The sequence below is a fragment of the Mobula hypostoma genome, chromosome 16, assembly GCF_963921235.1.
Source record: "Mobula hypostoma chromosome 16, sMobHyp1.1, whole genome shotgun sequence".
Classification (NCBI taxonomy): Eukaryota; Metazoa; Chordata; class Chondrichthyes; order Myliobatiformes; family Myliobatidae; genus Mobula; species Mobula hypostoma.
The window spans coordinates 7,963,253-7,978,258 of NC_086112.1; the positions used below are offsets into that span (position 1 = coordinate 7,963,253).

The 15,006-nt window shown below is 39.9% G+C and overlaps 1 protein-coding gene across 17 annotated transcripts in view; it reads left to right on the top strand.

The window, feature by feature from the left end:
• Positions 1-4,083: 4,083 nt before the first annotated feature.
• The window catches only part of mef2cb (myocyte enhancer factor 2cb), a 292,538-nt gene continuing 281,615 nt past the window's right edge, over positions 4,084-15,006 (top strand). For 15 of the 17 annotated variants that reach the window (XM_063068499.1, XM_063068483.1, XM_063068493.1 and 12 more), the window contains exons 1-2: positions 8,164-8,365; positions 8,732-8,827. The gene's annotated coding sequence lies outside the window, so the exon portion shown is untranslated. Of the gene's footprint in view, positions 4,266-8,163; positions 8,366-8,731; positions 8,828-15,006 lie in introns of those variants that run through there. The other 2 variants (XM_063068484.1, XM_063068486.1) reach the window with 1 other exon arrangement.

Here is a 15,006-nt window from a genome sequence, read left to right on the forward strand (position 1 = left end):
AGCAGTTTGTTGTCTTTTGCACACTGGTTGTCCCTCCAGTTGGTGCAGTATTTCATTGATTCTATTATGGTTATTGAATTTATTGAATATGCCTGCAAGAAAATGAATTTCAGGGTTATAAATGGTGATATATATGTACTTCAGAAATAAATTTACTTTGAAACTTTGAAGTTAACTTTTTGGGAATCTTACAAAAGCACTCCCAAGCCCCTTCACACCTCCAATTTCTGATTGTTACTCATAGTTACTAATACTATTTTCAGTGGAATGAAGACACCTTGAGGTCAATGGTGCTATGTCTTCAAACATTGACATATTGACAAACAAAAACATAAGAATAATTATTTTTCAGGGCGAAAGTTCTCCTTGGTGTGCTCTGGCTGGAGTGGTGAAAATACTCCATGATAGTTCACAATATCACTCATCATGTTTGAATACAGTTTCCTGGTACAGAACATTTTCAAGGTAACTTTGTTTGCTCTTGTTTATAAAGAATACATGCTGTGCAGTTAACAATTCAATATTATTGTTGCATTAAAGTATTCAATTATGTCTTGGACATAAAAAACAACAAACAATTCAACTCACATAAAATGCTGGAGGAACTCAGGAGTAAATGGTCAATGATTTGGGTCAAGACCCTTATCAGGACTGAGAAGGAAGGAGGAAGATGGCAGAATAAAAATGTGGGGGGAGTGGGAGGAGGATAGCTGGAAGATGATAGGTGAAGTAAGGTGGGTGAGAAAGGTCAAGAGCTGGAGAAGAAAGAACCTGATAGGAGAGAAGAATGGACCATTGGAGAAAGGGAAGGAGGAGGGGATCCGCGGGGGGGGGCGGTAGGCAGGTGAGAAAAAGTGGAAGGTCAGAGTGGGGAATAGAGGAAGGGGGAATGGGAAAGGGGAAATTTTTTCACCAAAAGGAGAAATTGATATTCATGCCATCATGTTGGAGATTACCCAGATGGACTATAAGGTGTTGCTCTTCCATCCTGTGGGTGGTTTCATCTAGGCATAAGAGGAGGCCATGGACTGACACATTGGAATGGGAATGGGAATTAAAATCTTTGGCTACTGGGAAGTCCTGCTTGTGGCAGATGGAGTTGCAGGTAAATGTTGCCTCTCCTGGAAGGACTGTTGGGGGGTCCTAATTCATCATTGTAAATATATAGGAAAATCCAAACATGCACCTTTTTCATATAATTCCTTATCACAAGTAAAATATTTACCACCATCACTCAAAACAATAAAAATTGATTTGACTTTCTAAATTGACATTATGTAAATTTCATGTTTTTCAGATTTAGATTTATTTAACACGTGTACATTGAAAAATGTGATATTTATGTTGGGTGGTGGGGTGGAGATATGTCTCTACCAAAGGAGGTGTAAGGCACTCCTTCCCTCCGCTAGCCTGTGGGTCACCCTTGGGCAAAGTGTAGCACCTGCTTAACCCCCCTGATTAGGGTCACGTGAAGCCATGGGAGCAGATGGTGGATGGTCTTATGAGCAGCTGGTGCATCTCACAACCCCTGGTTATGTGAGCATTGACCCCAGGCAGACTATCTCTGAAGTGTATTAACAATGGCTGGGGGTCACCTGTCTTGTAAAGACACTGCACTGAAGAAGGCAATGACAAACCATTTCTGTAAAAAAAAATTGCCAAGAACAATCATGATCATGAGACCGTGATCGCCCACGTCATATGACACACACATAATGATGATGATGACACTGAAAAATGCAGTGAAATGTGTCATTTACATTAACAACCAACAATCATAATGATGGCTGGGGCAGTGCGCTGGTGTCGTCAAGCTTTCCAGCGCCAGCAAGCAAACCCACAAGGCTCGGCAGAATAACACAGAACACACCAAGCAACAAAGCAATGGCAGCAAAACCTGCCCTGTTCCTACAACCCGAGCACGCACCTGCCCATCCATGCACATGCAGAGTCCTCTAACATCAGGTCAGGCCGTTTATATATATTGGTACAATATATTTGTATTGTAGTTGAATGCACAGCTTTCCCCCTACTTCTGTATAAAACACAATGCTATAATCATACAGTCCAAACTTTAAAATGTTAGCAAACTTACAGTAATAATGACATATTGACTGCAGGGATATGTGTTCAGCCCACTGCTCTGCTCTCTTGGCTCAAATGCCATCTATAAATGCTGACGATACAACCATCGTCAGAATCTCAGATGGTGAAAAGAGGGCATACAGGAGCGAGACAGACAATAGACAATAGGTGCAGGAGTAGGCCATTCGGCCCTTCGAGCCAGCACCACCATTCACTGTGATCATGGCTGATCACCCACTATCAGTATCCAGTTCCTGCCTTATCCCCATAACCTTTGATTCCACTATCCTTAAGAGCTCTATCCATCTCTTTTTTGAAAGCATCCAGAGACTTGGCCTCCACAGCCTTCTGGGGCAGAGCATTCCATATATCCACCACTCTCTAGGTGAAAAAGTTTTTCCTCAACTCCGTTCTAAATGGCCTATCCTTTATTCTTAAACTGTGGCCTCTGGTTCTGGACTCACCCATCAGCGGGAACATGCTTCCTGCCTGCAGCGTGTCCAATCCCTTAATAATCTTATAAGTTTCAATAAGATCCCCTCTCAGCCTTCTAAATTCCAGAGTATACAAGCCCAGTCGCTCCATTCAACATATGACAGTCCCGCCATCCCAGGAATTAACCTTGAGAACCTACGCTGCACTCCCTCAATAGCAAGAATGTCCTTCCTCAAATTTGGAGACCAAAACTGCATACAGTACTCCAGGTGTGGTCTCACCAGGGCCCTGTACAGCTGCAGAAGAACCTCTTTGCTCTTATACTCAATTCCCCTTGTTATGAAGAGATATATCAGCTAGTTGAGTGGTATCGCAGCAACGACCTTGTACTCAATGTCAGTACGACGAAAGAGCTGACTGTGGACTTCAGAAAGGGTAGGATGAGAGAACACACACCGGTCCTTGTAGAGGGATCAGAAGTGGAGAGAGTGAGCAATTTCATGTTGCTGGGTGCCAATAACCTCTGAGGGCCTAACATGGACCTATTGATGCAGCCATGCAGAAGGCAACACAGCGGCTGAAAGGATCAAAGTAAGCTGCAGAGAATTGTAAAATTAGTCAGCTCTAGTCTCCATAGTATCCAAGACATCTTCATGGAGCAGTGCCTCAAAAAGGTGGCATCCATCATTAGGGACATCCCCTCTGCTCATTGCTACCATCAGAAAGGAGGAGGTTCGGGAGCCAGAGGCATTTACTCAGTGATTCAGGATCAGTTTCTCTCCCCTCTGCCATCCGATTTCTGAATAGACACTGAACCATGAACACTACTTCGCTACTTCTTATTTCTTTTTTTGCACTACGTAACTATTTTATGTATATACTTACTGCAATTCATTTTCTCTCTCTCTCGCTCTCTATTATTATGTATTGCGTTATACTGCTGCTGCAAAGTTAACAAATTTCATGACATATGCTGGTAATATTAAACCCGACTCTGATATTACAATACGTTGTTTGAACTCGGTTCTTCTTGGTTCATGTTAAAATTATAATTCTTTTCCTGACTCTGGCGTTGAAAACTGCAGTATAGATTTCATTTAGTTTGAGGCAACAGTTAACGGTCTGAAGACAAAACTTTCTGCTTTTAAAAAATTGAATATTGTGACAGAAAAGCTTTTTTGTGCAACTAATCCAACGTAGTAAGCAATGTTACTTTCTGTCAACCTACAGATTGTAATGTATTAGCTACTATATATAGTCAGCTGCTGCAAGACTGAATAATTTTCAGTTAAAAGTAAAACATTATTTTCTGGCATATGTAAGTAATTTAATTGGCAAAAAAAAAGATTTTTGGATAAGACTTCTGATTTCATTTTTCCATCTGAACCCTGTTCATGCTTACTTGGGCATTATTCCTATTTCTCTTGCCAGAATTGACAAAGGTCTGACTGTTAGTGATACCTTTCAGGGCTAAATTTACCCCAGAGTGACAGAGGCAGGTGGACCTAGGGCAACCGGCCACTTGTGCAAAGCATCATGCTACTATAGGTCAACCTCGAGAGGGGAAAAAGACGCTGTCTTCAGAGTTGAAACAGATCGAAGCAAGCTCATCCCGAAGAGGGGGGGTTTCTCTTCAAAGCCAGCTGGTCTGGCTTTATGTTTAGGATTTTTTTTTTACCTGCACCGTTTGATCAACGGACTCTGCAGCAGGTGCTGCAGAGCACAGGAAGGGAAGAAAGACCTAGGTGAGTTTTTGAAATTAAAATTAACAAAAATGTTATGTTTGCGCCCCATTACAGTATCTGGGCGTAGAGTATAAACTTTACCTCAGCAGAAAGAAAACTGTCTATACTTCTTCTAATAATTGAAACATTACCAACTTAAAGAAATGCAGCATATGACTAATTGTTGCATATCGCAAAGTAGAGATCCTTAAGCGATGACGGTGTTGTCTGTTGCCATACATGGTGAACAAAGGAGTGTTTGAAATTAGTTAAAAATACTCCTCTGCAAATCAAGGGAATACAGCAATCAGGACAAAATGAGGAATATGTTGCTTTAAGTCAATGAATTTACATTAATTTTCTAGTTCCATGCAAAATCTTGGAAAAATCAACTTCTATATTGTATGAACAATTATTGGTAATTCTGTTTTCTTTTGAAGTACCTGCGTAAATATTTGCTTTTTAAAAAGTGTTATGTATTGCTGCTGAAAAACAACAAATTTCACGACATATGCCGGTGATATTAAACCTGATTCTGATTCCGGTAATATTGGTAAAGTTGATAAGGATGTAGGTAGGACCATTTTGGATATTAAGCCACCTTGATAAAATATTTGATACAAAAAAACTTACAGGTTCTATAAAATCACTAAGTACTGTAACGGCTATAACTGATCTTCATCACTCTGTTAAGCTGTAAGGGAAAATATTTTTAATAATATAAATATCCGACATATATACCACAATTAATTACGCACACTTCTATCAAATATAATTTCTGTAAATGCAATCTTTAAGTTAATAACAAAATCAGATCCAGCAGATACAAAGAGTAGGTATGTCCAGACACTGATATTAATCTGTCTTGAGTAAATGTAACAGCTGGTTAAAGTGAGCAGATGGTTTAGGCTGGACGTTGAAAACTTAATTTATTAAATTACCTTTCTCTTTCATTGCTACTGTATATCAGAGTAATTTCCATAGATTAAATGGAGAAAGTTAAGATATCACCAGTGACAGACTTAAATCAAATGGATTTCCAAAATTCCAAAAAACTGGCTGACATACTCTTGACTTTGACATACAGCTGTCCTCTAGCTCATACTTCTCCAGTAGACTCTAGACTGCAGCAACGCCCGTCTCTGTAGAATTACTGCAGATAAGACATGGATACTTCAGTGAGGTATTTTGCACTCTTGACAGCTGACTACTGCAATAGTTGAAAATGAGTGGAAACCTGGGTCAGAAAATAAAATTGAAAAGTAACGTTTTAACCTTGATGAGCCTGAAACTCCGATCTCTCTTCAAACAGAGCTTTTAGTATTGTGTTAAATATCATTATCTAAATGGGATAAATAAAATTCATCAATATGAGATCAAGATGGCTTGGAAACTTCCCTCTCTGCCAATCTACAAATGTAACATCACAAGTACAGTGGTCGGTAAACAAGTTTACAAGCCATGATCAAGGAATTCAGAATGATCAAATTATAAAATAATGCCCTTTTTTTCATTTGTATCAGAATCAGATAATCTAGTGCAGGATTGAGACAGAGAAATCTAATTATCTTTATTTTGGGGAAAAGAGGTTGGATTTGTTAAAGAGAGTTCACCAATTATGGCAAAATTTCCCTAATTTAAGATTGTTTATTGCTTTTCTTCACTACACCAGTGTAAAGATATGTAATTAATAAACAATCAATCCTATTTCTTTGGCAAAGATCAGGGACCCTGTATATCTGAGACCAAGGTAATTTGTCCACATGGAAAAAGGGTGGACTAGTGGAGATTATAACCCAAAATGGTGGTAACCCTCTCTGAAAGTTGTGCAGTTTATATATACCTATTCATTTGCTTAGAGTAAGGCCGTGGTGATCAGTGTGTGGCATTTGCCAGGCCTTGTGAAATGTATTTTGTAAAGCGAGTGCAAATGGCCTTTACCGTAGTTTGGTTATGGTTGTGAAGGGTGGGTCTTACAATTTCCTTCCATTTGGACTGCCTTCAGCTCTTTTTAGTTTGTTTCTCAGCTCAGTAGGTTGTCCATTTGATGCACCACGAAACGGTTGCTATTTTGTTAGGTTGCATTAAAGGCAATTTCATTAAGTTATATAAACGTCACAATAATAGCAACTTTAAAACTACGTATTGTCTCCTGGAGTAAGTTATTTAATACCGCAGCGCAGTTTATCAACACCCCCCCCCCAGTTCATCGACAACCACTCCCCCTTCAGTTAATTTCAGGCAAATTTCAGAGAGACTTCATTTACTCGTCTGTCAAAAGCTTATTAGTGATAAGAAACGTTCACCGACTCCAAAAGGCACGTGGGAGAATTATTTTCCGAGCGGTATATACATACGTATTTAAATATAATTTAAATGTTCCCATAAACCACCCCAGTTTTGATTTCTACTACTGTATGGAATTGAGGTGCTGAGGAGCATTGGGGAGAGGGTGTCTGTGTGTGTGTGTGGGGGGGGGGAGGAGAATTATCTGCTTTCTTGCAATCCAGGCAAAGGTTGTCTTTCGATTTAAAATTTATGAGTTCGTGGCCCCGATCATTCCATCTAGCGTGCTCTTTCATGTATAACAAAACCAAAGTGCAAATTGGTTGCATAAAGAGACTGAAAGAGCAATAATGTTTTACAGTGAGGCATTTAAAGTGGGTTATCAGATAACGTGATTGATGGCTTTACGTAGGATCGGTTACCCTATGATCGTTTAGTACATTGAAAAGCAATGTATTTACTAATTTTTTTTAACATTAGGACGCAATAGCACGCTTCTAAAATGAAAATGTCTATAAACTAGATAACAGCCATGCACGTTTAATTTAAAATACCAAGTCCATTCAAAGAAGTCCAATTCAGATTTCTTTTTCACATATATATCGAACCGTCCAGTGAAAAGCATCCGGTTAACGAGAACGCCAAATCTCCACAATTTTATCGTTAGCATTTAATTATATCACTGGAGATGTTTTTATTGATCCATGTATTGATTACTAAAAGAGAATTGTAATCTTTGCTAATATCTAATGTATAGAAGAAATTGTTGATAGCTATTCGCTTCGTATGCCAACGTTCTTTGGCAAACTCCTTTGATCAGCTGGAAGGCTTTGCTGCACAACTTTCTGGTCCTTGCACAGATATTATTACTAACAATTAGTTGCGATTGATAACCCAAGATGTATGGAATGAATTCGCTGCTTACGCCACAAGCTTTGCAGCAGCGGCTCCGTCCCCGGGCAGAACTCTGGCTGATTGACAGGTCCGCGCCCGTGACGTCAGCAGAGCGGCTGGAGGTTCTGAAATCCGGGCACTGGATTCCGCCAGAGGACGGGAGGAGGTGGTGGGGAGAATTGAAATTATGCAAACATTTCAAGAACATTTGCTGAAGTTTACAACGGTGCAGGTGGCTGAAGAGCAGTTATAGCAACATTTTAAAATACATTCCTAATCCCTTCAGAAATCAACACACATCCTGCGCTCTGAACAACTCTCCACTTAAAGCGTATGTCGGTTTACCGTGCATAACTGTTCAGTATTAATAACAAATTGAAAATTCCACCCTCTCCCCCCCACCTTTATTTCCTTCCTTTCCCGGTACGGCTCCCGACGCCGAGCCACCGGCTCTCCGGAACTCCTTTCTTAAGGAGGGATAGCGCGGAGGATTACTCGGGTCCCCTGGTAGGGAGGCGACCGCCGCCGCGCATGTGAAGAGCGCGAACGATCTGGTCTGTATCCGTGCGCGGGCGCGACACCTCCCCCCCCTCCACCCCCACAGCCCGCGGCGCCTTCTGTGTGTGGGGGTGCGCGCGCGCGGGCGTGTGACGTGGGCCCGGCCTCGCGAGCGCGCGCGGTGCCGGCCCCGCCCCCTCGTGCCGGCGCTGTTGCTCCGCTAAATATAGAAGCAGATAGACACAGAGAGACAGGGAGACTGAGTAACCGAGCGGGGCTTTCTCTCTCCTCTCCTCTCCAACTCACTGCGAAATGGCTCTATCCACCGCTCTCTGTAGCTCAGCTCTTTAAAGTGCTGCATCTTTCTTTTTTTGGAAAAAAAAGAGGAAAAATTAATGCATACAAATCTCAGTCCTCACAGTCGATCTGTCTTCATCTCACTGGTCAGTAACAAAAAATATAGAAACTTACTTACTGCAAATAAGACACTGCAGTACAGTTTTAATGACTATATCAGTAATTGTTTAATGTTTCAAGGTATAGAACAAGCACTACGGCCTTTGGTTTAAATGGGCTGGCTTTTTATTCTTTTTGCCCCTAACCTCCTCCTTCAAACTTGCGCCGTGCTAACCCGAGGAGGGAATTAAATGTTTAATACTCTCTGTTATTGTTTCGGCCGTGCTTTTCTTTAATCTTTAATGTTCACATGGCCCGTAAACGTGTTGTTGTGGTGCTGGATGATGACGAGCTTTTGCGCCGGCTGATGTGTTGGTAACATGGTCGATTCCTGTGCTCTCGCCTTCATCCAGGGTGTCACAGAAGTTGGAGCTGTTTAAGTAACTTTAATTCGTTTTCGAGAAGGGGAAAATTGCGACTGAGGACGCAGCATCGTCGAGGCTTGTGCGGTAAGTGATTTTTTTTCCCCTCTCTCTATCCCCCCAATTCTTTCTGTGCGTTTACTTTTCTCTGTCTGAGGTTCTGTTTTGACATGTGTGAAAGTACAGAAATCACTTTGTGACTAAAGCGGAGATGGTGTGTAATATACGTCCGGATGATGAAGGAATTATTCACGCGAAACTGAAAAAGTAATTGTCCATTTGTAATTTGCCGCCTTTATACTCGGTGTACAGAGCAATATTGCCCAGCGCGATGCAGTCTCAGGGTGGGAATTTTTGTTAATTGTCTGGATGACGTTTAATAAATACCTCATATATGATGGTGGATGAAATCTAACAGTGCACTTAATCATTTAATACTCTTGACTTTGACTGTTACCTTTCACTGAGTAGCGAAATTACACTGGTAGTAATTTGCATCATATCTGGCTTCCTTTAAATTCCTATAGTTACCGTTTTAATAGTTTATAACGCCGTGACAGCGATGTTTCCCCCCTTTGAAAGTGAATTCTCGAGGCCGTGCGTACTTTCTGCGCAGTCACGGAGTGTGACTTTTATCCTGTACTTCATCTCCATGCAGAGGGTCATGTTACTCGAATTACGCTGGATCAATGGCGAAGGTTGTTTATTGGCGATTTCCTCAACTTTACCAGTCTTTATCTGTAGTGATTTGCACTTCCTGCAGTCCAGGGAAGTTGACGCCGTCCGGGAAAAGGCTGCTTGTTTTAATTTCCAAGTAGCTCTTGGGAGTAGCGTTGTTGTAAAATGGGCCGTCAATCCTGGCGCGGTAAAAATGTTCTGAGGGTGGAATGTGTATCGTTGCTTTCCAAGTAATAGCGCTGCGCAGTGTCTCACATCTCACCAACTCGTCATCACGGGCAACCCAATTTTCATCTTTAAACTTAATTTTCAATGTTTAGATTCCTACGTTAACACCCCCCCCCACACACACACGCACCCACCTCTCCATTCATCATTTTTTCAACTTTCATTCAGTCTAAGTTGTTCCTCAGTGCCGTTTAGTTAATCGATACGTTCCTTTATTTCAGATTCCAACCTTATATTTTACACCAATACCATTTCTTTTCATACTTGATTTCTCGCACATTTTAATTGGAAACGCTCAGAATTTTTCGGAAAATGACTAGGAATAGTATGATAAACTCAAAAGTAGACTGTACAACAAGTTCATGCGAGGGTCGCGAGTTTATTTTACTGGGACAAATTTCGACTTGTATTTAAGTCCAGAAGAACGGTCTCGGCCCGAAACGACCCCTGTTTGTTCCTCTCCATAGATGCTGGCTGACTTGCTGAGTTCCTCCAGCACTTTGTGCATGTTACTCTGGATTTCCAGCATCTGTAGGATCTTTTGTGTTTGTATTGAATTTGGCAACATTACCCATAATTTAATCAGAAATTAAAGTAAAAACTAGAAATGCTCCGTTAACAAGGTGACTGTCATCTCATTTATGGTGAAGGGGGTCAATTACTGCCGGAATTTTCGTCTGCCCGTGTGGATTTTTCATGTATCACGCTCAGCGTTGTATTTGCGTTGTAATCTTAGTTGCTGAACTGCTGTCACTGAAGGCCATGCTCGACGTTACGTTATCAAAACAAAATATGACAGATCTCGCAATAAAGACACGGAAGCGATGAATACACATTATACTGTACACAGTATACTGTAAAGTTGCAGCGTTCTCTGTCAAGTTGAGAAGTGTAGACCGGTAGTTTATCCGGAGGGACAATCAATATTGGCTAATCTCGCTTTGTAGGAGAGTTAGTGTTTTCTGCACTAGCTGGTAGTAGATGGGCAGTTTTAGGGAAATGGTGAATGTTTAATCCCGCCCCTTTACAAGAGCGAAACCGATAATCCACAAAACTGGTTTGGGATTGTTGGAGAATATTTAGTCGCGTTCATTCTTCCTCACCTAGTGGTTTAACAACACATCCAAAATATCCGGCGGCTTTTATTATTCAGGGGTTCACCAATGGAATCTATCGATCGTATTCGATCAAGTAGATATCAGTCTCATTGAGGTCAGCCGGTGACTCGGGTCCATAACAGGCACTCGGTTCCAGTTAAGTAGCTGTCACGTTGCGCGCCTTCCACTTGGAGAAGACTGGATTTTTTTTTAGTGGAAAAGTGAATGTAATCCAACCATCAGATAGAATGTTTTTTTTTAAATTTCTGGAATACTTTATGGTTAGCACTTGTGAGCGACGCCGCCCCACTTTATCGACAGGTATTGCAGATCACTGCAACCAGCTGTCAATATTACAGTTATTTTTCCTCTCTCCGTGTGTTGAGGTTGCGATGTTTGTAAGATGAAACCTGTTACTTTGCGGTGCCTGATAAGTGGTGTTGTTTACATCCCTGATGCCTTGACCTTGGTGTGTATGTGTGTTGCTTCGTGTTCCGATTTTTAATATGCAGAAGAAATTGGCTCTTTGCAGCGTAACTCATGCTATTTCGTCCTTTAAGAAGTGTAACATATTACGAAATTCGTAACATGTTAGGATATTGCCTCCAGTGATATAAAATTCATCAACTTTTTTTTCGACCCCTAACTCTTACGAGAGGATGAAACTCACGGTTCGTGGTGGTTGTCTTGTGCGCATCAACCACAGAGTGAAACGTGGACCTTAAAAACGATCACAATGTTAAATCTTAAATATAAATTGTTAGAGCAACATACCAAATGCTGGAGGAATTCAGCGGGTCAGGCAGCATCTATGGAAATCAATAAACAGTCGATATTTTGGGCCGTGAAGTCCCGGGGAAAGGTCTCGGCCCGAAACGTCGACTGTTTATTCATTTCCATGGATGCTGCCTGATCTGCTGAGTTCCTCCAGCATTTTGTGTGTGTTTTGCTCCGGATTTCCCGCATCTTCAGAATATTTTTTGTGTTTAAGAATTGCTAGAGGATCGATGATTTGTGCAAAGCCAGCGTTTGCATGGAGTATACTTTTAGTGTGGATTTGATCAATTCCAACTTGAAGGAAAATTCCTTGTTGCGGATTTGGGTTTTGAAGTTATTTCTGTTTGCGGAATCTCTGTATGAGTACACAGGTAGAAAGCAGCGTTGGCATGCCAACCTGGAGAATGACCAGCACAGTTCCTTATTGTTGGCAGTGCTGTCGGGTATATTACCGTATGGGGAAGGCATTTGTGGAGTATAATAAACACTGTTTCTAATGGCTTGGCAAAGATACCTTCAATAATATCCGCCTTAACATTCATATAACTCTTTTAAAACATTTTTGGCAATACTGTACTAATTTTGAATTAACACTTAGCTATTTACTTTCAGATGTTTAGCAAAATATATTTTTAAAGCGAAAGCACTTCTGTGATTGCAGCTACATAGGTTGTGGCAATTAGACGTCTCTTTTGGAATCCCTCATATCTTTCCTACTGTTTCCTGCATCTTCACAATAATAAAAAAATACAGATGGCTTGACAACAATAGTAGGATTTGCAAGGTCACAGAGGAGACTGCTTGGTTTTGAAAAGTAACACGGAGAAGTTCTATTAAGGCCAAGCAAAGAACAAGTAGCACATGTCTCCAAATGTTGTCTGCTGTTGGAATTTGTCTATCAATATAATGAATAATTCAACCATCAACAATCAGTATGCAAATCGACGTGACATAAAAATATTGAAAACTGTAGGTTTCCCTGCCTGAAATTTTTAGTATAGATTCTGGCCTAAGTAATATTATTGTAACATAACCTCATATCACAGTAATCCAATAGAGAACACAACCATCTTTGCCTGGGATATTGTGCAATGAATGCAACCTGGTACAGCACCAATATTTCAAAGTCATGTTGATTTGCATTCTGATGTTTAATGTACGCTGCCTCTGAGACTGCCCAGTCCATCAACGGTAAAGCCCTCCCCACCACTGAGCACATTTACATGAAACGCTGTCACAGGAAAGCAGCAAAGCACCACCCAGGACATGCTCTCTTCTCACTGCTGCCTCAGGACTTGCACCACAAGGTTCAAGAACAGTTATTACCCTCAACCATCAGGCTCTTAAACCAAAGGGGATAACTACACTTAACTTCTCTTGCCCCATCACTGAAATGTTCCCACAACAGATGGACTCACTTTCGAGGACTCCTCATCTCATGTTCTAGATATTTATTGTTGATTTATTATTATTATTTATTTATTTTTGTATTTGTACAGTTTGTTGACTTCTGCACACCGGTGGAGCATCCTAGTTGGGTGGCCTTTCATTAATTTTATTGTGGTTAGTATTCTGTAGATTTATCGAGTATGCCCACAAGAAAATGGATCTCAAATGGATAATAAAACTTACTTTGAACTTTGCTAATACTCTTGTACAATTTTGGTACTTGATCATTTGAAAGTGATTATGGAGAAATAATGATACCTAGTGACAATAGTGTAGTATTATAGGTGTTTGTGAGACACCATTTCAGAATTGTAGTAACATGCTTGATCAAAGGTCTTTGCCTGAAACGTCAACTCTGTACTCTTCTCCTAACCTGCTGAGTTCCTCCAGTATTTTGTGTGCATGTTACTCCAGATTTCCACTATCTACTGAACCTCTTGTGTTTATGATTTCGAAGTTGGACATGTATTATCATTTAAAACTGTTTGATGCTTGTTGGATAAACTCAGAAAAGAATGTCTAAATAATTGTATTATCATTTTATAATATGCCATTTAAATAATTCACATAGGAGTGTTTAATGATTATTCATTTATTCTGCAGTGAGTAAGAACCATTAGGTTTAATATTGCAGAAACTGTAGTTGGATTACTGATTTCAGTTGAATCAAATGAGATATTAATCTGAATAATTGCTCATTGCTTCTGTAGGATTAAGTCCTAATCTGCTCTGCCCTAAGGCAAACTTGTAGCATGTGGATATCTGATTAGAGATAGTACATTAATCTTCAAGTCACATAAGCATTTGGACAGTGGAGGGCAAGCTCTCAGTGTGGCCTGTCATCTTCAAGAAATCAGAGAGGCTTTCATGGACAATTGATGAAAAACCAGTACTGACAACGGAGTCTTGTGTATCACACAAAGGAAGGATTAGGCGGTTCACGTGTCACCCTGATAGGCTGGAGACCAGAGCTGATTGCTGGGGCATGGCAAGGCACGCTCCCATTTCAATTGATTATCATATGAGGAGACAATATCCCTGCCAGTTGCCCTACTTAAGATGTAATCTAAAACTGCTAAAATCAAAAATCTGCAGTGCCCCCTTTAGTTTACTCTACCTCTCTCTCTGAATTTAGTGATTAATTGTCAAGCTAATCATTACATCATTTTTGCAAGTCATATTAGTCCTAATTAGTCTAATTCATGAAAAATGAAATGGATATATGATGCCAGTGCTGGATACAAATATTACAACATTATATTGTATCAAATCTTGAAAGTGTGTTTAAATATTTAAATTTCATGCAATTTTGAGACATGCTAAGCATAGCTAAAATAGATTATTTGGTTTGAACTCAAGTTTTGAGTTTTCTTTTTGTCAAAATGTCAAATATAATTCAAATAATGATTTAAGATAAAACATTGTCATTCAAGGAATACTTCAAACAGAATGATAAAATGTTTCATTTTGAGTTGAGCGAGGTTTTTTTAAAAAGTTTTTTAAAAACAATAAAAACACTCATTAGCTTCAGCAGCTACTCTATATTTTGTGCTTGGGGACAAATTTTAATATTGCAATGACTCAAACTTACTGTGAGAACAATAATGTGTTACTTCAAAAGTTAGTGCAATCTTTTATTGATTCTGTTATGGTTATTATTCTTTTATGGATTTATTGAGTATGTCCGCAAGAAAATGAAGTTTCTGGACTGTATCGTGACAGATATGTACTTTGATAATAAGTTTACTTTGAACTTTGAAACATGGCAAAAATATTTCAACGATCTATAGAAACTGGATATTCTGTGAGTATACCATGCATTTAAATTGAGGTTTTTTAAAAAAATATCCTCTAAAGCACCTCTAGTTATATCTCTGTGTAGTATAAAAATTGCCAAACAGTTCTATGGGTTTGGAATTTTACATGGTTCCATTTATACAATATATTTTAAAATGTATACTCATGCTTATTACAAGCAGGCTATATAAAGGTTTCTTAGATTATAGATTATTATGATTATGTGTGGAACTTTTATGG